Consider the following 23,761-nt stretch of genomic DNA (forward strand, 5'->3'; position numbering starts at 1 on the left):
AGTCACAGTGGGGAGATACAAAATGTCTAAGTGTAAAACATGTACTTCAATAAGATCAGAGTTATTTGTACAACTATATAACTATTAACTTATCAAAATCTCACCTGGATAGCTACCTTGGGAAAATACATCATTTAACCTCTGGTAGCCTCAGTTTTCTCATCTGTAAAGAAAATAGACTGGACTAGGTCTCTGTTGCCATATATCTAACATGACAATCTATAAAATTTCTTTTGGTGCTGAGGCATTGGGAGCTCAGCATCATTACTGAGAGAAACAAAAGACTGGTTTTGTAAAGGGAAAAAGGAAAGAGGTAGAAAAAAGAGTATCAAGATTGACAGTTTAAAAACATAATTTGAAAGCGATTCAAATACGTAATATTAGAGAATTCCTTATCTTCTTCCTCTAAGTCAAGGAAAAGGAAGAAACTATATCACAGGTAAACTATCTCGTTAAAAAGATAAAAAAGTGTCTTTATTTCTATTATCAGTCTTTGAAAACATTTACTAAGTCAGAAAGGATACTTCTTAAATTCCCTTCAAGATAGAAAACATGTCCTTGTATCATATGATCTCACGGATATGAGGAATTCTTTTTTTTTTTTTTTTGAAGATTTTATTTATTTATTTGACAGAGAGAGACACAGCGAGAGAGGCAACACAAGCAGGGGGAGTGGGAGAGGGAGAAGCAGGCTTCCCGCAGAGCAGGGAGCCCGATGCGGGGCTCGATCCCAGGACCCTGGTGATCATGACCTGAGCCGAAGGCCGACGCCCAACCACTGAGCCACCCAGGCACACGATGATATGAGGAATTCTTAATCTCAGGAAACAAACTGAGGGTTGCTGAAACAAATAATACATTATACGTTTTTTAAAAAAAGAAGAAGATAGTAGGAAGGGAAAAATGAAGGGGGGGAAATAGGAGGGGGAGATGAACCATGAGAGACTATGGACTCTGAAAAACAAACTGAGGGTTCTGGGGGAAGGGACGGGTAGCCTGGTGATGGGTATTAAAGATGGCACGTATTGAATGGAGCACTGGGTGTTATATGCAAACAATGAATCATGGAACACTACATCAAAAACTAATGATGTAATAATGTATGGTGATTAACATAACATAATAAAATAAAATTTAAAAAAAGATAGAAAACATGTCTTTTCTGTTTTTCCGTTTTTTTTTTTTTTTAATATTTTATTTATTTATTTGACAGAGAGACACAGCGAGAGAGGGAACACAAGCAGGGGGAGTGAAAGAGGGAGAAGCAGGCTTCCCGCCGACCAGGGAGCCCGATGTGGGGCTCGATCCCAGGACCCTGGGATCATGACCTGAGCCAAAGGCAGACGCTTAACCGACTGAGCCACCCAGGCGCCCCTGTTTTTCAGTTTTAAAGATTAAGTTAATTTTGATATTCTTCTTTCAAATTGTCTGACCACCTGCTATACAGTAGACCATATGCTTTCATGGCTTATTTATAGAAATAATTATATTTAAAGTACCAGTTAAAAGTTCATGGCATAGGCCAGATCATTTATCATTTAGTAGTTACCACTTAACTTGGTGCAACTGGTAGGTTTTGATACAAGGGAAATTTGGTGATAACAACTTTCAAATTTTATAATCAATTAAGTTACTCCAATGTAAACTGAGGGAGAAAAACTGAAGGAGGATGACTAATGTTTTTAGGAGATCTCTCTGGTTGCTGTGTGCATAATGGTTTATAGGGAGGGCAAGAGTGAAAGTAAGAAGTGCAACTAAGACACTAAGCTATACCTCAGGTAGAAAATGATACTGGCTTGGTCCATATCAGTGGAAATATCCCTCCATTCAGGTATCAGTGGAGATAAATAAAAGAAAAAAGAAAAGGCTTTTCTTTTGATGGCCTCAATAAGGTCAAACATTTTTATAGAGGATACTAAAGTAACTGAGTTGGAAATGTAGATGGTGAAGAGAAAGAAATATATGCTAACAAGATATAATTTGGAGGTACAGCTGGTGATAATGACAAGCTTGTTAACTTTTTAAGATGTGACTATAGGACAGTAGAGCATGTGACTATTGACCTCAGGGCCAAGAGTTTGAGCCCCACATTTGGCGTGACTATAGGAGTAGGCAGCTTAGAAAGGATAGAGACAAAGATAGTTACAAGTGAGAAAATAGAAACTAAATGAGAAGTAATGCTATCATTATTAGCAAATACCTGGACAGTCCTCTACTAACATCTGTTGGTCAGAATGTTTTGCACAACATACACAGTACATTGTATGCAAATGAGAGCATTACAACTGCTCATAAAATGTCTAACTTATAAGGTCTCTCTTAATAATATTATTACTCTAACCACATACCCAAACTTATCAGTCCACTAAAATAGCAATGGCTTTTAGAACTTTCATGGAGACATTCAGCAACATAATAATATCTTAGGCAATATAATAGTTTATTTTACTATGGAAAGTAACTAGACCTACTGTGGTGATCATTTTGCAGTATACACAAATATCGAGTCATTATGTTATTTGTGTATACTGCAAATGATCAAAACTAGGGTCAAAAACTAATATAATATTATACATTAATTATAACTCAATTTAAAAAATAATAGTAATAATAGTTTTCCAAAACTATTTGTACACAGCACACCTAAAACGGACCATATACTGCAAATTGTTGGAAGTAAAAGATGGATAAATTGGGTTCTTTATACCAATCTCTCACTTTTTTATAAGTCTTAATATTTCTGTAATAAAAAGTTTACAGAAAAACTAAGTGTTGAGAATGTGGACTGTCAACCACAGTCTCGGAATCTATATTTTTGATGAAAAGTGGGCTCCTCTATTTTGAAAAACTGGCATGTTGAGCTCTATAAATCGCCTAAGGCAAAGTGCTAAGCATAGGAAAGGCATCCACTTTATGAAACCTTTGTCCGGGAATAGACACTATGAATCTTTCAAAACAAAGGAGTGCAAGTTTGCTGCTCAGGATAACACACTGAACATCAAAGATTACTAATGACTTATGAACTCCTAATGTAGCATGAATCATGCCAGCAACACTAGGATATTGGTTTCAACAAATAGCCTATTTTATTTTATAAACTTCACCAGAATATTATCAACAGCAGTATTAGAAAATGGAAAGCTAATAAAATTAGGAGGCGGCATCGGCATACTGCACACGGTGTTTCTCATCGCTCTAATGCAGAATCTAATGGATGAGAGATCCATCTTTTAACTTAAAAAAAAAAAAAAAAAGGAGCCAGTAAACCTAGAAAAATAGACCTCCATTTGACAAAGTTATTAGAGAATATTTTGCTACCTCAATTCAATAAACTGCATTAGTGAAACCAGTTTCTTTTATAAGAAAAAAAAGAGAGGCAGCATACTTTCTTCTTGTGTTTTATTATAGTTCAAAAAGCCTGATTATATTAACATTTTCTTGTTTTCCTTGAGCGATATCTGAAGTAGAAGACAACTGAAAGATTAGAGGATTATAAATATTCTCTTTCTATAAAGATGTTTTCCTAATTCTACAATAGAGGATATTATAAATACTGGGTAATATCAAACTTTCAGAAATCAATGCTTTTCACAAACACCCAGGTTGCCTACCTGTGAAATAGAGCTTTTAATATCTAATCCTGATTTTATTTGATATCATGACCAAGTATTTTTCTGAAAAGTAAATGGTTATTAGCAATTTCTACTATAGTTCCATAACAGCAAAGGCAGAATCCATGTTTAGGTGATTACTTTATGTTTTGATTCAGTTATCTGCAGGGTGTCTGCATGGTACTCTAACTATTTAAAGCCAGCAAAAAAGATTACAGCTCACACTAACTGGATTTTCACAGCTCCCTATCATTCGGCTTGAATTCCTCATGGGCAGATTAAAAGGGCCAAGGCAAACAATAGTCTTTTTACAAGGTGGTTATTGAAAAAAAAAAAAAGAAGAGGCAGAAGAAGAAAAGAGAAGAAAAAACTATATTTTAGGGTCAAAACGAAATTATTTAAGGAAGCAGCCACATAAAAACAAACTTAAATGTCTAACAGAGGTAAAACTCTAGGTGTTGCCATATAATGAATCCAAATCAAGAAATTAATAGCATCTGAAAAAACGGTCGTTTTTATTCTGAAATCTGTAACATAGATGATATGGTTTTAGAGTTCAAAGATGGTTAGTTAGGCATCAAAGAATAGTTAAAAGTACCTCAATGATCACTTAGTCTAACTTACTATTATGGTATAGATAGGCTGAGGCCCAAAGAACTCAACATGGCATTTTCAAGTCAACTACTGGCAGATTACCAAAATAACCATGTAAGTATTTCATGTTCTTTTCCACTTTGACTTAACCACCCTCTCATTCTCTACCTTCACTCATTTCAAACGATCAAATGACTTCCCAATCTATGATTAGCCTTTCTCAGTGAGTCCTGGATACAAGGCCTTCCTTATATATTATCTCCTCTAATCCTCATGCAATTCCAGGAGGTAGTTATTTTCATCATGGCCATTTTACAGATAAAAAACCTAAGACTTAGAGAGATTAAGTGACTTGCCCAGGATCACACAGCTAGTAAATGGAAGAGTTGGATTTAAAATCGGGTCTAGAGAACTCTAGTGTATGAGCTATTTTTTAAAATAATTTTTTAAATTATGTTATGCTAGTCACCATACAGTACATTATTAGTTTTTGATGTAGTGTTCCATGATTCAATGTTTGCATATAACACCCAGTGCTTCATGAAATACGTGCCCTCCTTAATACCCATCATCAGGCTCACCCATCCCCGCACCCCCCTCCCCTCTAAAACCCTCAGTTTGATTCCTGGAGTCCATAGACTCTCATGGTAGTGTATGAGCTATTAACCACTGTGCTATTCCAGCTTCTCTATTAGCTTCTTTTCCTCATTTCATGGATTAGTCCCAATGGTTTACACCTTTCTTTCCATGTACCATTTATTCACACAACTCATCCAAATACTACCCTTAGTGTCTCCACACTACTGTTTAGTATTAAATAACCAGTTGGTTTCCGAACTCAAGTCAGATCAAGATCCAGTTGGATAACATTCTTTACTTATTTTCTACTTATCTTATTCTCTACTACCACTACCTTAAGTAAAGCTTCATCACTGCTCTCTCAACAGTACTTACTATAAAACTTCAAAATGGTCTCTCAGCCTTCAATCCGTTTTCCTTAGTGCTGCTTTCCAGATTTAAAATTGTTCAAGTCAAAACTCCTTTGGCACCTCCTTTTATAACCTCTGCTTAAATTTATTTTAGTCACAATAATCTCAAAAGGAAAAATAAGTTTAAATGCATATATTTATATTTGCCTATAGCTTTCTTAAAGAAATTCTAGAAGGATGTGTAGGAAACTAATAAATGTGGCAACCTTTATTCTGGGGGTTGGTGTGAGGATAGGAATTGGGTGGATAGGAGACAAGGTGGAAGAGAGATTCTTTACTGCATGTGTATATCATTATATAATGTTCAGTTTTGAACTATGTAAGTATACTATCTATTAAGAAAAAAAGAGGAAAGGAGAAGGAAGGAAGGAAAGGAGAGAAAGAAACAAAAGAAAAAAGGAAGAACAAAGCTAAATGTCATGCTCTTGTTTCCAGAAAGTACCTTCTGCATTTTGTCTGACAATAAAATGGTAATTTCACCCAAAAGGGAGGGAATAAAAATAATTCCCAAACACTCTGTGATCCCTCTTGCTTCAGTCCTTTATTTTTCCCTCTCCTTCTTACTTCCTCTTCCATGTTCTGTTCTTCCAGATGGCTTAGGTATCAACACCTTTAGAAAAATCTTCCTTGACTAACTCATTTTGGGTTAAGTAGCCCTCTGATATGCTCACCTAGTAATATTGGGCATCTTTCTATCATAGCACTCACACTACATTGTTATCATCTATTTACCTGTCCAACTGTCAAACTAGATGAAAATTTCCTGAAATCAAAGACCATGTCTTATTCATCTTCACAATCTCCAATAACCATAATAGTGCCATCCACATTTTAACAGCTCCCAAAGCAATCCATGGCAAATGGCATTTATCTTTGCTATGGCCTATGAGTAAGATTCAGTAGTCATTGTCATTTAATCTTTCCATATGGGAAATACCGCTTTGGTCACTATAGCCTCCCCTTTATAGGTCTCTATAGTTATCAAATTCCAAGTAAAATACCTAAAGATTTAAAGGTAAACAGGAATTAAAAACCCAACACTCCAGGCCAGAACACTCCTCAGCTCAGTACCTACATATCCTCTTGCCTACTTTATTTTACTTCTTGAATGTCCAAAGCAAACTTATGATCTTCTGTCATACCATGATACCATGGTCTCTTCCAGGATAACTGCTGGTCAATTATATATATATATATATATATATAACCATCACTTCAATGATACAAACCAGAAAACTACTGGTTATCCTTAGTATCTTCCTCTCTTTTACCAAATTGAATCCATCATTAAATACATAAATATGTCTCAAATCCATCAAGTTCTCTATCTCCAATGCCAAATCCCTGTTTCGAGCTACTATTACATCCCTCCTAGACTCCTGTGCTACTAATCTGGTTTCTCTGCATCCACTCTTATCCTCTGCAATCTGTTTTCCATACTGCAGCTGGAGTGATCTTTTCAAAACACTAATCTGATCATGTCACCAATCAGATTAAAACACTTCAAAGGAATCCTGTTATTCTTAAGATAGAGACCAAAATCCTTAACCAGGTTTACAAGGCCCTGCCCAGTCTAGCCCCTATCTGCTTCTCTGGCCCCAACTCGTACTGTGTTCCCCCATTTTCTGCATTCTAGTGACTCTGACCATCTTTTTCAGTCCTGTTCTTATCAGTCTCTCTCCTATCTAGGGACGTTTGCAGGTTATGTTTCCTCTGTCTATAATGTTCTTCTTCCTTCTTTCACTGGTTTCAATTCATCCTCATTTCTTTAGGAAAGTGTGCCTGACTATTGTAAATCAAATTCCCTCCCCTATTATATGCTATGTAAAGTACTATGCATATCTCATCCATGATATTTATCACCACCAGAAGTTTATATTTATGTGACTTCATAATTGCTATTTTCCCTCACTGGACTATAAGCTCCATTGATTCAGGAACCATAACAGTTATCAATCACCATGGGATCTCTAAGAAACAACTCAGTGCTAGACACAGTAGGTACTTCACAAATACTTGATAAACTAGTGACAGAAAGAAGGGAGGGCATGTCTTAGGTAGTAACATCTAGGCTATATTCAGTCACCATTGTCCTTGCTATGGAAAAGGTAGAGACTCCAAATCAGGGTAATTAATTTAATATGAAGAGTCTAACTGTCATAATTTAAAGTTCCTACTGAGAACCCACTCCTTCCCCTTCAATCACAGAATATCATATATATTCTTCTTCGTTCAAGACTGGTAAGGTAATCTTCCACCACAAAAGAAGAGACTTCAGAGACCATGTACTCTATTCCTCTCATTTTACAGTTAAAGAATATAAACCCAGAAATGTTAAGTGACCAACCCAAAATCATATGTAAATTAGAAGAGCCAGGACTAGAGGCCACACTTACCAATCTAATATAATATCCACTATATCCACTATATCTACCATCTACTATGGTGAAACATTATGGAGTTTTTCAGAGAAAAGAATGCAGTACTCATTATTAATTTATAATCTAGTAACCCTGTAGGTACATACAAGTTTGTCTGATCACATGCTCTAATTCTGGGTTAAGAAAATATGGTAACCATTATCTCCAAAGAACCATGAAAAAGTTGTATACTCAACAACAGCAGTTTTTACCTATGGGATGAATGGTCTAAAAGCAGTGAGTTGGACATCATCAGAAGTTTAACCCCATAGAAAATTTTTTAAATTATTTTGTGGATGTGGAAAAACTTTGGGTGGATTCATGAAGTTAGGTTTAGATAGGTTGGACTTAAGGCTCTGGAACATGCACTTATACATATGTATCTGAAGTTCCAAGAGCTCTGGCCTACTGAAAACTTAGATAATGGATTCAAGGACAAGAAAACAGTAAGCCAGATGCCAGTCTTCAGTGAAAGAGGAATATTATCTAGGAAACACACGGGACCAAAAGAAAGGTAAAGGAAGTTTCATGATGAATGGCTCAAGCCTCACAGAAATATATTTTAACTTATTCTATTTGAACTAATGGTTGAAAGAACAATCATCTGGAAGGGAGAATAGAAAGTACAAAAGATAACAAATTGATCTCCTCATACTGAAGTATATTGGAAGTAATAAAATAAGATGGAAACTCAGATTCTAATAATCTAAATAAATCCAGATCAACCCTTTTTCTGAGAAATACTACAATGGGTAGAAATTTTTTAAAAATATTTATGGCATCTTTGACGGCATTTAAAAGATAGAGATTCAAGGGGTGCCTGGGTGGCTCATTGGGCTAAGGGTCTGCCTTTGGCTCATGTCATGATCCCAGGGTCCTGGGATTGAGCCCCAAGCCGGGTTCCCTGCTCAACGGGCAGTCTGCTTTTCCCTCTCTCTCTGTCCCCACCCCCCTCACTTGTGCTCCCTCTATCACACAAAGAAGTAAAATCTTAAAAAAAAAAAAAGCAACTCAATCACTGAGAAAAAAATTAAGATAATCCCAGATTGCCCTCAAAGGCAACAAAAATGAACCCATTTGGAACCATACACAATGAAGTCATAGATTATAAAATAACTAAGCTTAGTAAGTTAAACATACCAATTAAAAGAGAGTGGCTGTAAATACGAATCTTTTAAAATCCATACAGGCCTACCTCAAGAAACAAGAAAAATCTCAACTAAATAATCTAACTTTACACCTAAAGGAACTAGAAAAAGACTTCCAAAATTAGTAAAAGGAAAGAAATACTAAAGATCAGACTGGAAATAAATGAAATAGACTAAAAAAGTAATAGAAAAGATCAATGAAACTAAGAGCAAAATTTAAAAAACCCTTTAGCTATAGTAAGAAAAAAAGAGGACACAAAGAAATACAATCAGAATTGAAAGAGAAGTTACAACTGATTACAACCAAGAAGTTACAACCAAGGAAATACAAAAAATCATGAAAGACTATTATAAACAATTATACGCCAATGAAATGGAAAGCCTAGAGGAAATAGATAAATTCCTAGAAACATACATTCTTCCAAGACTAAATCATGAAAAAATAAAAAATCTGAGTAGATTGATTACTAGTTAAAAGATTGAATAAAAAAACTCCCAACAAGCATAAGTCCAGGACCAGACAAATTCACAAGTAAATTCTAATGAAAATGTAATACCTATCCTTCTCAAGCTCTTCCAATAAATGAAGACAAGGGAATATTTCCAAACTCATTTTGTGAGGCCAACATTACTGTAATACCAAAACCAGACAAGGACACCACAAAAAAAGAAAATTACAAGCCAATCCCCTATGAATGTAGATGTAAAAACCCTCACCAAATTTTAGCAAATTCAATTAAACAATACATTAGAAGAATCATACATCAAGTGGAATTTATTCCAGGAATGCAAGGATGGCTCAACATCCACAAATCAATCATTGTTACACAAATATATTGACAAAATGAAGGATAAAATCACCTGATCATCTCAATAGATGCAGAATAAATACTGGACAAAATTTAACTTCCATTTCTGATAAAAATGCTCAACAAAGTGGGTACAGACAGAACATAATACTACAACATAATAAAAGCCATATATGACAAACCCACAGTTAACATCATATTCAATGGACAAATGCTGAAAACTTTTCCCTCAAGATTAGGAACAAGAGAAGGATGCCCACTCTTGCCACTTTATTCAATATAGTATTGAAAATTCTAGCAATTAGGCAGGAAAAAGAAATAAATGCATCCAAATCGGAAGGGATGTAAACAGTAAATGTTACTGTTTCTGAACAACATGACATATAGAAAACCCTCAAGACTCCACCCAAAAGCTCTCAGAACTAATAAATGAACACATTAAAGTTGCAGGATACAAAATCAATATGCAAAAATCTGTTATGCTTGTATACACTAACAATGAACTATCAGTAAGAGAAATTAAGAAAACAATCTTCTTTTCAATAGCATGAAAAAGAAAATCTAGTAATAAATTTAACCAAAGAGGAAATGACCTGTATACAGAAAACTGGAAAACACTGATGAAAAAAAAATTGAAGATGACACAAACACATAGAAAGATATTCTATGTCTCATGGATTGGAAGAATTTATAATGTTAAAAGGTCCATATCACACAAAATAATGTACAGATTCAATGTAATCAAAATTCCAATGACATTTTCCACAGAAATAGAACAAACAATCCAAAAATTGGTATGGAACCATAAAAGATCCCTCGTAGCTAAAGCAATCCTGAGAAAGAAGAACAAAGCTGAAGGCATCATGCAACCTGATTTCAAACTATACTACAAAGCTACAGTAATCAAAACAGTATGATATTGGCACAAAAACAGATACATGTATCAGTGGAACAGAATAGAGAGCCCAGGAATAAACCCACACACATATGGTCAATTAATTTATAACAAAGGAAGAAAGAATATACAATGTGGAAAAGACAGTCCAGTCCCTTCAATAAATGGTGCTGGAAAAACTGGACAGTCACATGCAAAAGAATGAAACTGGACCACTATCTTATACCACACACAAAAATTAACTCAAAATGGAATAAAGACTTGAATGTAAGACTTGAAATCATAAAATTTCTAGAAGAAATCATAAATGGTGGTAAACTCTTGACATTCATCTTAACGATATCTTTTTGGATCTGACCCCAGATGGCAAGAAAAATGGCAAGAAAAGCAACAACAAACAAATGGAACTACATATGCACAGCAAAGAAAACCACTGACAAAAATAAAAAGGCAACCTACTGAATGGGAGAAGATATTTGCAATCATATATGTATCCAATAAGGGGTTAATATCAAAACATACAAAGAATTCATACAACTCAATAAAAAAATCTGATTAGGAAAGCTGGCTGGAGATTGAACAGACATTTTTCCAAAGAAGACAAAGGATGGCCAACTTGCACATGAAAAGACTCAGTATCACTGATCATCAGGGAAATGCAAATAAAAATGAGTTCTCGCCTCCCAACTATCAAAATGACTATTATATAAAAGACAAGAAATAACAAGGGTTGGCGAGGATGCAGAGAAAAGGGAACCTTTGTCATTCTTGGTAAGAATGTAAAATTGAGTAGCCACTTTGGAAAACAGTACAGAGGTTCCTCAAAAAATTAAAAATAGAACCATCAGGGGTAACTGAGTGACTCAGTCCGGTAAAGCATCCAACTCCTGATTTCAGCTCAGGTCATGATCTCTGGGGTCATGAGATTGAGTGCCATGTTGAGTTTCATGCTCACCATGGAACCTGCCTAAGATTTTCTCTCCCTCTCCCTTTGTAGCCCCTCCAATCTCTAAATAAATAAATGAATTAATGAATTAATGAATGATAAATAAACAACCATACAATCCAGCAATTTCACTTCTGCAAATTTATCTCAAGAAAATGAAAACAATAATTGAAATAGATACATGCACTCTTATGTTCATTACAACATTATTTACAATAGCCAACAATGGAGAAAATCTGAATGACCACTGATGGATAAATAGATAAAGATAATGTGTGTTTGTGTGTGTGTGTAATGAATACTACTCAGCTTTAAAAAAGAATGAAATCTTGCCATTTGCGACAACATGAGTGGATCTCAAGAGTATTATGCTAAGTAAAATAACTCAGAGAAAGACAAATACAAGATGATTTCACTTATAACTGGAATCTGAAAAGCAAAACAAACAAAACGAAACTCATAGATACAGAGAACAGACTGATGCTTATCAGAGAGGAAGGAGGTTGGGAATGGGCAAAATGGGTAAAGATCAAGAGATACAAATTTCCACTTGTAAAACAAGTAAGTCATGGGGATATAATGTACAGCATGGGAACTACAGTCAAAAATACATTATCACAAATTTGAATGTTGCTAAGACACTAAATCTTAAGTCGGCCTTATATGGAAAAATAATGGGAATTTGTATGGTGACAAAGGGTGAACAGACAATATAGTAATCATTTCACAATGTACCCAAAGGAAAAATCATGATGTTCTACAACTGAAACTAACATAATGGTGATCTCAATTATACTTCAATTAAAAAAAATAAAGCCTCCTCAGGACCAGGAAAAGAAAGTTCTACCTATCTGCAAGAAACTCATTTCAAAGATAATGGATATCTGGCTTAGCTATATTAATATCGGACAGTGTTCACTGCAGAGCAATAATAGAGTCAAGAAAAAAGAGAGACACCATATAAGAGTCAATTCACCAAAGAGATTTAACAATCTTAAATGTATATACACCTAACAAAAGAACTCAAAAATACACATAGCAAAAACTGAAAGGAAAAACAGACAAATCCAAAATTATAGTTGGAAACTTCCTTTCTCCTAAATAACGGCTTTATTGAGATATAATTTACATCCCTTAAAGTTCACCCTTTTATTTAAGGTATACAATTCACTGGTTTACACTATACTCATGTTGTGTGTTAATCACCTCAAGTTCATCCATGTTATAGCATGTAACAGTACTTTATTCTTTTTTATTACCAATAATATACAATTACAGTTGACCTTTGAACAACATGGATTTGAACTACATGGGTCCACTTGTATGCATACATTTTCTTTTAATTCCAGTACAGTTAACATACAGTGTTATATTTAGTTTCAGGCATATAAAATAGTGATTCAACAATTCCATACATTACTCAGTGCTCATCATGACAAGGGTACTCTTAATTCCCTTCACATATTTCACCCATCTCCCCACTGACCTCCTCTCTGGTAACCACCTGTTTCTTGAATATAGTTAAGATTCTCTTTTTTGGTTTGTCTATTTTTTTCCGTTATTTGTTTCTTAAATTCCGTGTGTGTGTGTGTGTGTGTGTGTGTGTGTGTGTGTGTGTACACTTCTTTATCCATTCATCCATCAGTGGACACCTGGACTGCTTCAATAATTTGGCTACTGTAAATAATGCTGCCATAAATACAAGAGTGCATGTATCCTTTTGAATTAGTGTTTTTGTGTTCTTTGAGTAAAACCCAGAAGTGCATTTACAGGATCATAGGGTAGTTCTCTCTTTAATTTTTTGAGGAACCTCTGTACAATCTTTCACAGTGGCTGCACCAGTTTGCATTTCCACCAATAGTCCACAAGAGTTCCCTTTCTCCACATCCTCACACCAACATTTGTTGTTTCTTGTGTTTTTTAGCCATTCTGACAGATGTGAGGTGATACCTCACTGTAGTTTTGAGTTGTATTTCTCTGATGATGAGTGATGTTGAGCACCTTTTCATGTGTCTATTGGCCATCTGTATATCTTCTTTGGAGAAAAATCTGTTGATGTTATCTGCCCATTTTTTAATTGGAACATTAGTTTTCTGGTGTTGAGTTGTGTAAGTTCTTTATATATTTTGAATACTAACCACTTATCAGATATGTCATTTGCAAATATTTTCTCCATTCAGTAGGTTGTCTTTTTGTTTTGTCAATTGTTTCCTTTGCTGTGCAGAAGCTTCTTATTCTGAAGTAATGCCAATAGTTAATTTTGCTTTTGTTTCCCTTGCCTCAGGAGACCCATCTAGAAAGATGGTGTTATGTCCAAAGTCAGAGAAATTATTGCCTGTGCACTCTTCTAGGATTTTTATGGTTTCATGTCTCACATGGTCCTTAATCCATTCTGAATTTATGTTTGTGTTTGGTGTAAGAAAGTGGTCCAGTTAAATTCTTTTGCATGTAGCTGTCCACTTTTCCCAACAACATTTATTAAAGAGACTTTCTCCCACTGCATATTCTTGCTTCCTTTGTTGAAGATTAATAGACCATAAAATCATGGGTTTGTTTTGAGGCTTTCTACCCTGTTCCTTTGATCTGTGTCTATTTTTGTGTGAGTACCAAAATGTCTAGATTACTACAGCTTCGTAGTGTCGCTTAAAATCTGGGATTGTAATGCCTCCAGTTTTGTTCCTCTTTGTCAAGACTGCTTTGGTTATTCAGGATCTTCTGTGGTTCAATACAAATTTTAGAACTGTGTGTTTTAGTTCAGTGAAAAAGGCTTCTGGTAATTTGATAGGGATTATACTAAGTCTGTAGATTATTTTGGGTAATAGGGACATTTTAATAAAATGTGTTCTTACAATCCATAAGCATGGAATATCTTTCCATTTCTTTGTTCAATCAACTTCTTTCATCATTGTTTTATAGTTTTCAGACCACAGGTCTTTCACCTCCATGGCTGAGTTTATTCCTAGGTATTTTATTATTTTTCATGTAACTGTAAATGGGATTGTTTTCTTAATTCCTCTTTCCCCTGCTTCACTATTAATTATATACAAATTCAACAGATTTCTGTACATTGATTTTCTATTCCGCAACCTTGGTGAATTCATTTATCAGTTCTAGTAGTTTTTTGGTGGAGTCTTTTTAGGGTTTTCGATATGTAGAATCATGTCATCTGCAAATAGTGAAAGTTTTACTTCTTCCTTACCAATTTGGATGACTTATTTCTTTTTGTTGTCTGCTTGCTGTAGCTAAGACTGCCAGTAATATGTTTAATAAAACTGGTGAGAGGGGAAATCCTTGTCTTATTTCTGACCCTAGGGGAGAGCTCTCAGTTTTTTTTAACATCTGAGTATGATGTTAGCTCTGAGTTTCTCATATATGGCCTTTATCATGTTGAAGTATGCTCCCTCTAAACCTACCCTGTTGAGGGTTTTTATCATGAATAGATGCTATACTTTGTCAAATGCTTTTTCTGCATCTATTGAAATGATTGTATGGTTTTTATCCTTTCTGTTCCTGATGTGATGTTTCACATTGATTTATGAATATCCAACCACCCCTGCATCCCAAGAATAAATCCCACTTGATCGTGGTGAATGCTTTTTTAATGTATTGTTGGATTCAGTTTGTTAGTATTTTGTTGAGGATTTTTGCACCTATGTTCATGAGAGATATGTGCCTCTAGTTCTCTTTTTTTGTGTGTGTGGTGTCTTTATATGGTTTTGATATCAGGGTAATGCTGATTTCATAGAATGAATCTGGAAGTTTTCCCTCCTCTTCTATTTTTGGAATAGTTGGAGAAAAACAGATATTAACTCTTCTTTAAATGTATGGTAGAATTTATCTGTGAAGCCAGCTAGTCCTGGACTTTTGTTTGTTGGGAGTTTTTTGATCACTGATTCAATTTCATTACTTAATCAGTTTGTTCAAATTTTCTATTTCTTCCTAATTCAGTTTTGGGAGGTTATATGTTTCTAGGAATTTATCCATTTCTCCTTCGTAGTCCAATTTATAAACATACAATTTCTCAAAACATTCTCTTACAATACTTTGTATTTTTCTAGTGTCAGTTGTTATTTCTCCTCTTTCATTTCTAATTTTGAGTCCCCACCCCTCTCTTTTTATGAGTCTGGCAAAAAGTGTATGAATTTTATTGATCATTTCAAAGAACCAGCTTCTGGTTTCATTGATCTATCAGTTTTGTTTTGTTTTTTTAGTTCCTATTTCATTTATTTCTGCACAAACCTTTATTACTTCCTTCCTTCTACTGGTTTTGGGTTTTGTTTGTTCTTTTTCTAGCTCCTTTAGGTATAAAGGTAGGTTATCTGAGATTTTTTCTTGCTTGAATTAGGCCTGTATTGCTACAGTCTTTCCTCTTAAAACAGCTTCTGCTGCATCCCAAAGATTATGGACCACTGTGTTTTTGTTTTCATTTGTCTTCATGTATTTTTTTATTTCCTCTCTAATTTCTTGGTTGACCCATTCACAGTAGCATGTTATTTAACCTCCATGTATTCGTGTTCTTTCCAGATTTGTATATGTGGTTAATTTCTAGTTTCACAGCATTGTGATCAAAAGAGATGCATGGTATGATTTCAATCTTTTTGAATTTGTTTATACTTGTTTTGTGGATTAATATGTGATCAATTCTGGAGAATGTTCCATGTGCACTTGAAAAGAATGTTTATTCTGCTCCTTTAAGATGGAATGTTCTAAATATATCTGTTAGATCCATTTGGTCCAATGTGTCATTCAAAGTGACTATTTCCTTGTTGATTTTCTGTTTAGATGATCTGTCCATTGATTTAAGTGGGGTGTTAAAGTCCCCTACTATTATTGCTTTACTATCAATTACTTCCTTTATGTTTGTTATTAACTGCTTCATATATTTATGTGCTTCCATGTTGGGTGCAAAAATACAATTTTATATCTTCTTGTTGGATTGGTCCCTTTATAGTGTCCTCCTTTGTCTTGTTACAATCTTTGTTTTAAAGTCTATTTTGTCCAATATAAGTATTGCTATGTCAGCTTTCTTTTCACATCCATTTGCATGATAAATGCTTCTCCATCCCTTCACTTTCAATCTACCTGTGTCTTTAGGTCTGAAACGAGTCCCTTGTAGGTAGTATATAGATGTATCTTGTTTTTTGTTTTTTTTTTTATCCATTCTGTCACCCTATGTCTTTTGATTGGAGCATTTAGTCCATTTACATTCATCGTAATTATTGATAGGTACATAGTAATTAACGTTTTGTGGTTGTTTTTGTAGTTCTCTGTTCCTTTCTTCTCTGGCTTTCTTCTCTCATGGTTTGCTGGTTTTCTTTGGTGATATACTTGGATTACTTTCTCTTTATTTTTTGCATATCTATTACTGGTTTTTGATTTGTGGTTATTAGGTTTGTATATAACATCTTTTGAATATGAAGCAGTTCATATTAAGTTGATGGTTGCTTAAGTTTGAACCCATTCTTTACTCCTCTCACCCTGACATTTTACATATACTTTACCATCATTTTGTGTGTGTGTGTGTGTGTGTGACTAATTTTTATAGATGTACTTATTTTTACTACTTCTGTCCTCCCTTGTTTTACTCTTACTCATGGTCTTTCCTTTCCACTCAGAGTCATCTTTAACATTTCTTGTAGGGCTGGTTTAGTGATGATGAATTCCTTTCACATTTTGTGGCCTGGAAATTCCTTATCTCCCCTTCTACTCTGAATGAGAGCCTTGCTGCATAGGGTATTCTTGGCTACTGATTTTTTTCCTTTTAGCACTTTGAATACATTATGTTACTCCCTTCTGGCCTGCAAAGTTTCTGCTGAAATATCAGCTGATATTCTAAAGCAGTATGTAACTGCTTTCTTTTCTTTCACCACTTTTAAAATTTTCTCCTTATCACTTATTGCTATTTTAATTACTATGTGTCTCGGTGTGGACCTCCTTGGGTTAATTTTGTTGAGGTATCTTGGTGTTTCCTGGATTTGGATTTGTTTCCTTCCCCAAGTTTGGAAAGTTGTCAGCTATTATTTCTTTAAATAAATTTTTTACCCCCTTTTCTCTCTCTATCCTTCTGGGGTTCCTATAATGCAAATGTTATTATACCTGATAGTGACACTGAGTACCCTAAGTTTATTCTCATTCTGCATAACTTTTTTCTCTCTCACCTGCTCAGCTTGATTACTTTTCATTACTTTGTTCTTCAGGTTGTTTATTCATTCTTCTGCTTCCTCTAGCCTATTACTTGTTACGTTTCATTTATTGTGTTCTTCATTTCTGACTGGTTCTTTATTATCTCTTATTATTTAAGAGTTTCACTGATGTCCTCCAAACTTTTCTCAAGTCCAGTGAGCATCTTTATGCCATTACTTTAAATTCTCTATCAGGTATATTACTTTTCTCCATTTCACTTATGTCTCTTGCTGTGACTTTCTCCTTTTCTTTCATTTGGGACGTATTCCTCTGTCTCTTCATTTTGTCTAACTCTTTGTGTCTATTTCTGTGTGTTAGGAAAGTCAGGTACATCTCCTGACCCTGAAAGTAATGGCCTTATGTAGCAAAAATCCTAGAGTGCCCTGCAGTGTACTGTCCCATGTTCACTGGAAGCTGTCACTTCAGGGTGTTTCCTATGTATGTTGCATATGCCCTGCTTTTGTGGCTGAGCTGCTTTTTCCTTTAGTCCAGTTGTCTGCAGTGGCTCTCTCTGCCTGTTAGAGGCTATCTTTGGCCCCTCTGGTGTTAGTAGGCCAGTCTGGAGATGCCTTGGGCTTCAGTTGAGTCAGACCAGGTGCTCACCATTGATGCAGTAGCACCAAACTGCAGGGCGCTTTCCCTGTGCTGTCCCCTGAGGTTTCATTGGTGGGCAAGGACCTGCAATCAGACTAGCCCACTGCTGGGGCCGAAGTATGATAGGTCATCTTTCCCTCTCCCTGGGGCAGGAGTTACTTTGGAGTGGTGTTTTTGTGTCTGCTTACACACTGCAAGGTCTACAGCACCACCCTAGATGGGTTCCGGCCAACAGCATATTTGAGGGGGCAGATCCATAATGTACAGGGGGCCGGGGTGGGGGGCAGTATTGTTAGCAAATTAGGTAGTGGGGGTCCCTGGGTGGCTCAGTCATTGGGCGTCTGCCTTCGGCTCAGGTCACAATCCCAGGGTCCTGGGATCGAGTCCTGAATCGGGATCCCTGTTCCACAGGAAGCCTGCTTCTCCCTCTCCTGCTCCCCCTGCTTGTGTTCCCTCTCTTGCTGTGTCTTTCTCTACTACTTAAAATACACGCATTTTTATATTGGAAAGGAAGGTCTCAAATGAAAGCTCACCTGAAGAAACTATATAAATAAGTCCAAAGTAAATTCAAAGTAAGAAATAATAAAGAACAGAAATCAATGAAATTGAACAAAGAAAACCAATAGAAAATACTCAGTAAATGCAAAAGAAAACTCTTAGCAATATTTACAAGGAAAATCAAAATATGAAAAAAGGGTTATCATTTCAGATCTACAAACATTAAAAGGATATTTCAAAAATCCTCAAAACAACACTATGCATATAAATTCACCAATCCAGATGCAATAAACCAATTCCCTGATAGCCAAAAACGACCAAAATTCACCCAACATGAAATAGATCATTGGAATAACTATTTAAAAAAGACTAACTATTAAAGGAATGAAATTCATAATTAGAAACTTTCCAAAAAAGAGGGCTCCAGACCCAGATGGTTTGACCAGAGAATTCTACCTAATATTTTTAAAAGAAGTATCAATTAGGCACAATCTCTTCCAGAATAAGAGGGAATGTTTTTCATTTATTTTTTAAAGTAACCTCTATGCCCAACGTGGGATTCCAACTCATGATCCTGAGATCAAGAGTCACATGCTCTACCAACTGAGCCAGCCAGGTGCCCTGGAATAATTTTCATTGTATTGTATGAGACAAGCATTAACCTGATAACAAAACTTCTAGAGAGCAATATCCCTTATGAACAGACATAAAAATCCTCAACAGAGTATCAGCAAATTGAATCCAGCCATATATAAAAAGTATACACCACAACCAAATGAGATTTATCTCAGGAATGCAAAGCTGGCTCAATGTTCAAAAGTAAATCAGTGTAATCTATCATATTAGCTGTCTAAAGAAAAAAGAACACATGGTTGTGTCAATGCTGGAAAGGCATTTGACAAAATTCAGCATCCAATACAAGAAACAAAATTAGTAAAGTAAGAATAGAAGAAAACTTTTTCAGCATAATAGAGGATATCCAGAAAAAATCTGCAGCTAAAATCTTCATGATAAAAAATTGAATATTTCCCCCCTAAAATGTCCTTGCCCTACATTCCTATTGAAAGCAGAACTGGAAGTCATACTCAGTGAAAAGGGCAAGAAAAATAAATTAAAAATATACAATTTGGAAAGGAAGAATTAAAAATGTCCCCATCTACAGATGATAAAACTGTATGTAAAAGTCCTGAGGAATCTACCACAATAACTCCTACAACTAATAAGTATATTTAGCAATGCCATAGACTGCAAAGTCAATGCATGCACGCACATGTGCACACAGACACACTCACACAAATTATACTTCAATTATTTATATTACATTTCTTTTTTTTTTAAGATTTTATTTATTTATTTGATAGAGACAGCGAGAGGGGAACACAAGCAGGAGGAGTGGGAGAGGGAGAAGCAGGCTTCCCGTGGAGCAGGGAGCCCGATGTGGGGCTCAGTCCCAGGACCCTGGGATCATGACCTGAGCCGAAGGCAGATGCTTAACAACTGAGCCACCCAGGCGCCCCTATTACATTTCTATATATTAGCAACTAACAATTAGAAACTGAAATTTTAAAAATATTATTTAAAATAGCTCCCACTATGTGTTGTAATGGGCACTGGGTATTATATAAGACTGATGAATCACAGACTTGTACCCCTGAAACAAATAATACATTATATGTTAATTAATTGATTTTAAATAAAAATCAATTAATTAATTAAATAAAATAACTCCCCCCAATGAAAGAGTTAGGCATAAATCTAACAAAATATATACAAAACCTATATGCTAAAAGGAAGGCTAATAAAATAATTAAAACCATTTTCATGTCAATTCTCCCCTGTTGATATGTAAACTTAACATAATTCCAACCAAGATAATTTTTGTACATATAGCCAAATATGATATTTTGTACAGACAAACTTACATTAAAATTTATATTGAAAGGCAAAGGACCTAGAACAGCCGAAAAAGAAATTTTTAAAAAAGAATAAGGTTGGAGTACCAAAACAACTGGTTTAAGACTTACTATAAAGCTATAGTAAATAATACAGTGTGATATTGGCAAAGGAATAAACAAATAGATGACTGAAACAAAATGGAAAACCCAGAAATAGACCTGAACAAATATGACCAATTGATTTTTGACCAAAGTGCAAAGGTAATTCAATAAATTACAGTCTTTTCAACAAATTCTGTTGGAACAACTGAACATTTGAACATCCATATGCACCCTCCCCCAAAACAACACTCAATTTATACCTCACACATTATACAAAAAAAAAAAAACACCTCAAAACAGATTACAGATCTAACTGTAAAATGTAAAACTACAAAACATTTTAGAGAAAATCTTCATGACCTGAGGTTAGCCAAAGAATTTTTAGACATCCCATAGAATGCATGGTGCATTAAAACCATAATAAATTGGTCTTCATCAAAATGAAAACATTTTGCCTGCAAATGACACTAAGAAAATGAAAACACAAGCCACAAGGTAGGAAAAAATATTCACAGCACATATCAGGCAAGTGCAAGTTCTCAAAATACACAAGTTTGAGTACAAGTTCTCAAAAAATATAAGAACCTCTTATAATTTAAGAATTTTTAAAAAGCGAATAAACAATTTGAAGAAATATAAAAGGAAGAAATATAAAAGAAATATAACAATATATAAGAAATATAAATGACCAATAAACATGAAAAGATGCTTAGTATCACACTTTCAAATCAGTCAACAAAGGACTTCTATCCAGAATACATAAAAATCTTCCAAAACTCACCAGTGAGAAAATACAATGTAATTTAAAAGTGGGCAAAAGAGTTGAACAGATATATGGATTGCAAGTAAAGTACATGAAAATATGTTCAACATTAATTATTAATTAATTCTTAGCATTAGGGAAATTCAAATTAAAACCATGATGAGGGATGCCTGGGTGGCTCAGTCAGTAAAGCATCTGCCTTTGGCTCAGGTGATGAACTCAGGGTCCTGGGATCAGCCCCGCACTGGGCTCCCCACTCAGCGGGGAGTCTGCTTCTCCCTCTCCTTCTGTCCCTCCCCTCCCTCCGTTCATGCTCTCGCTCTCTATAATAAATAAATAAAATCTTAAAAAAAATTTGATGAGACACCACTATACACCTATATGAAAGGCTAAAGTAAGTAATATTTAAAATGCCCAGTGCTGATAAGAATGTGGAGCAAGTGAAACTCTTACACATTGCTGGAAAGAATGCACAAAACCCTAGAATACAGTTTAGCAGTTTCATATAAAGATTAATGTACACTTGTTATATTTTATTAAGTCCTTCACCCAGCTGTTTACTGAGAGAAATGAAAACTTATGTTCACAGAAAATCCTGTACACAAATGTTTATAGAAGCTCGATTCAGAATCACTAAATTTCCTTCAACAAGTAGAAAGAATAAATACTGATACAATGGAATACTACTCTGCAATAAAAACAAATGGAGTGGAGGGTGGTAGGAGGGATGGGTTGGCTGGGTGATGGACACTGGGGAGGGTATGTGCTATGGTGAGCACTGTGAATTGTGTAAGACTGATGAGTCACAGACCTGTACCCTTGAAACAAATAATACAATTATGTGTTAATAAAAAAAAGATGGAACTGTTGAGCTTACTACAACTTGAACAAATCTCAAATGCATTATGCTAGTGGAAGGGAGCCATTCTCAAAGGTACATGCTATATGATTCATTCATGTAACATTTGCAAAAAAAAAAAACACCTTTAAACAGTGGTTGCCAGGTGCTAGCAATGGGCCAATAGTATAAATTCAAAGGGATAACACAAGGGATTTTTGAAGGGTGATGGAACTGTTCTTTATCTTTTTTTTTTTTTAAGATTTTTAAAATTTATTTATTTGACAGAGAGAGAGACAGCGAGAGAGGGAACACAAGCAGGCGGAGTGGGAGAGGGAGAAGCAGGCCTCCAGCTGAGCAGGGAGCCTGATGCAGGGCTTGATCCCAGGACCCTCGGACCATGACCTGAGCCGAAGGCAGTCGCTCAACCAACTGAGCCACCCAGGCGCCCCAGAACTGTTCTTTATCTTGACTGTGGTGGTAGTTACATGAACCTACACACATGCTAAAATTCACACACTGTCCACCAAAAAAAGGTCAATTTTTACCATATCCTACTTTAAAAATAAAATTAAACATAACAAAGATAATTAGAAAATCTCTGTTTGGCAATTCAGAAAATGCTCTTTTAAATAGCTCTTAAGTCAAAGGAGATGTTGCAATGGAAATTAGAAATTTTGAAGTGAATGATAATGAAATATGGGATGTACTCTAAAGCTATGATTGGAGGAAAATTCATAACCTTAGATGAATATATTAGAAAAGGAGAAAAATTCAAAATAATGGCAGAAAACAAATAGCACATAAAACCTAAAGAAATAAAAACCTAAAAAAATTAAGAATTAAAAGAACAGTAAGAATTAATGGAAAACAATAATAAGAAGAATTATGGACAAAATAACACCAAAATTACACAAAGTCTTTGACAGTATAAAAATAAAAGAATATAATCTCTTAACTCTCCAACTGGTAAATGGATAATAGTTTGTGGTAAATCCATAAAATGGAATACTACTTAGCATTATAAAGGAATAACTTGATACATGAACAGCCTAAATGTATCCCAAAAGCATTATGGTAAGTAAAAGAAGCCAGACACAAAAGGCTACATACTGTGTGATTCCATTTATATGATATTGAGAAGAGGTGAAACTTTTCAATTTGACAAGGGGTGGGAGTGGAGGAAGGTACACACAGAACATAAGGGAACTTTTTAGGGTGATGGAAATACTCTGTATCTTGATTGTGATGAGAGTTAGATGCCCATATAACTGTCATATGACTGTCAAAACTCACAGAACTACATACTTAAGAAGTGAATTTTACTGCATATAAATTATATCTCAAAAATCTACTTAAAGAAAAACCTAATACAGAAAAAAGACATTTGAGTATTTCTAAAAAAGTATCAACAGTAAATATTTTAAGCAGATACTGCTTTTTAACTCAGAAGCACACATATTGTGATATAATATC

General features: G+C 35.0%; 1 protein-coding gene across 1 annotated transcript in view; it reads right to left on the minus strand.

Annotated features, from left to right (window-relative positions):
• The window catches only part of RSRC1 (arginine and serine rich coiled-coil 1), a 412,972-nt gene that overhangs the window by 269,740 nt on the left and 119,471 nt on the right, over positions 1–23,761 (minus strand). The window lies entirely within an intron of this gene.

Source organism: Mirounga angustirostris, unplaced genomic scaffold (assembly GCF_029215605.1).
Source record: "Mirounga angustirostris isolate CCGP_5_RB_7025 unplaced genomic scaffold, mMirAng1.0.hap1 SCAF_1, whole genome shotgun sequence".
NCBI classification, from domain to species: domain Eukaryota; kingdom Metazoa; phylum Chordata; class Mammalia; order Carnivora; family Phocidae; genus Mirounga; species Mirounga angustirostris.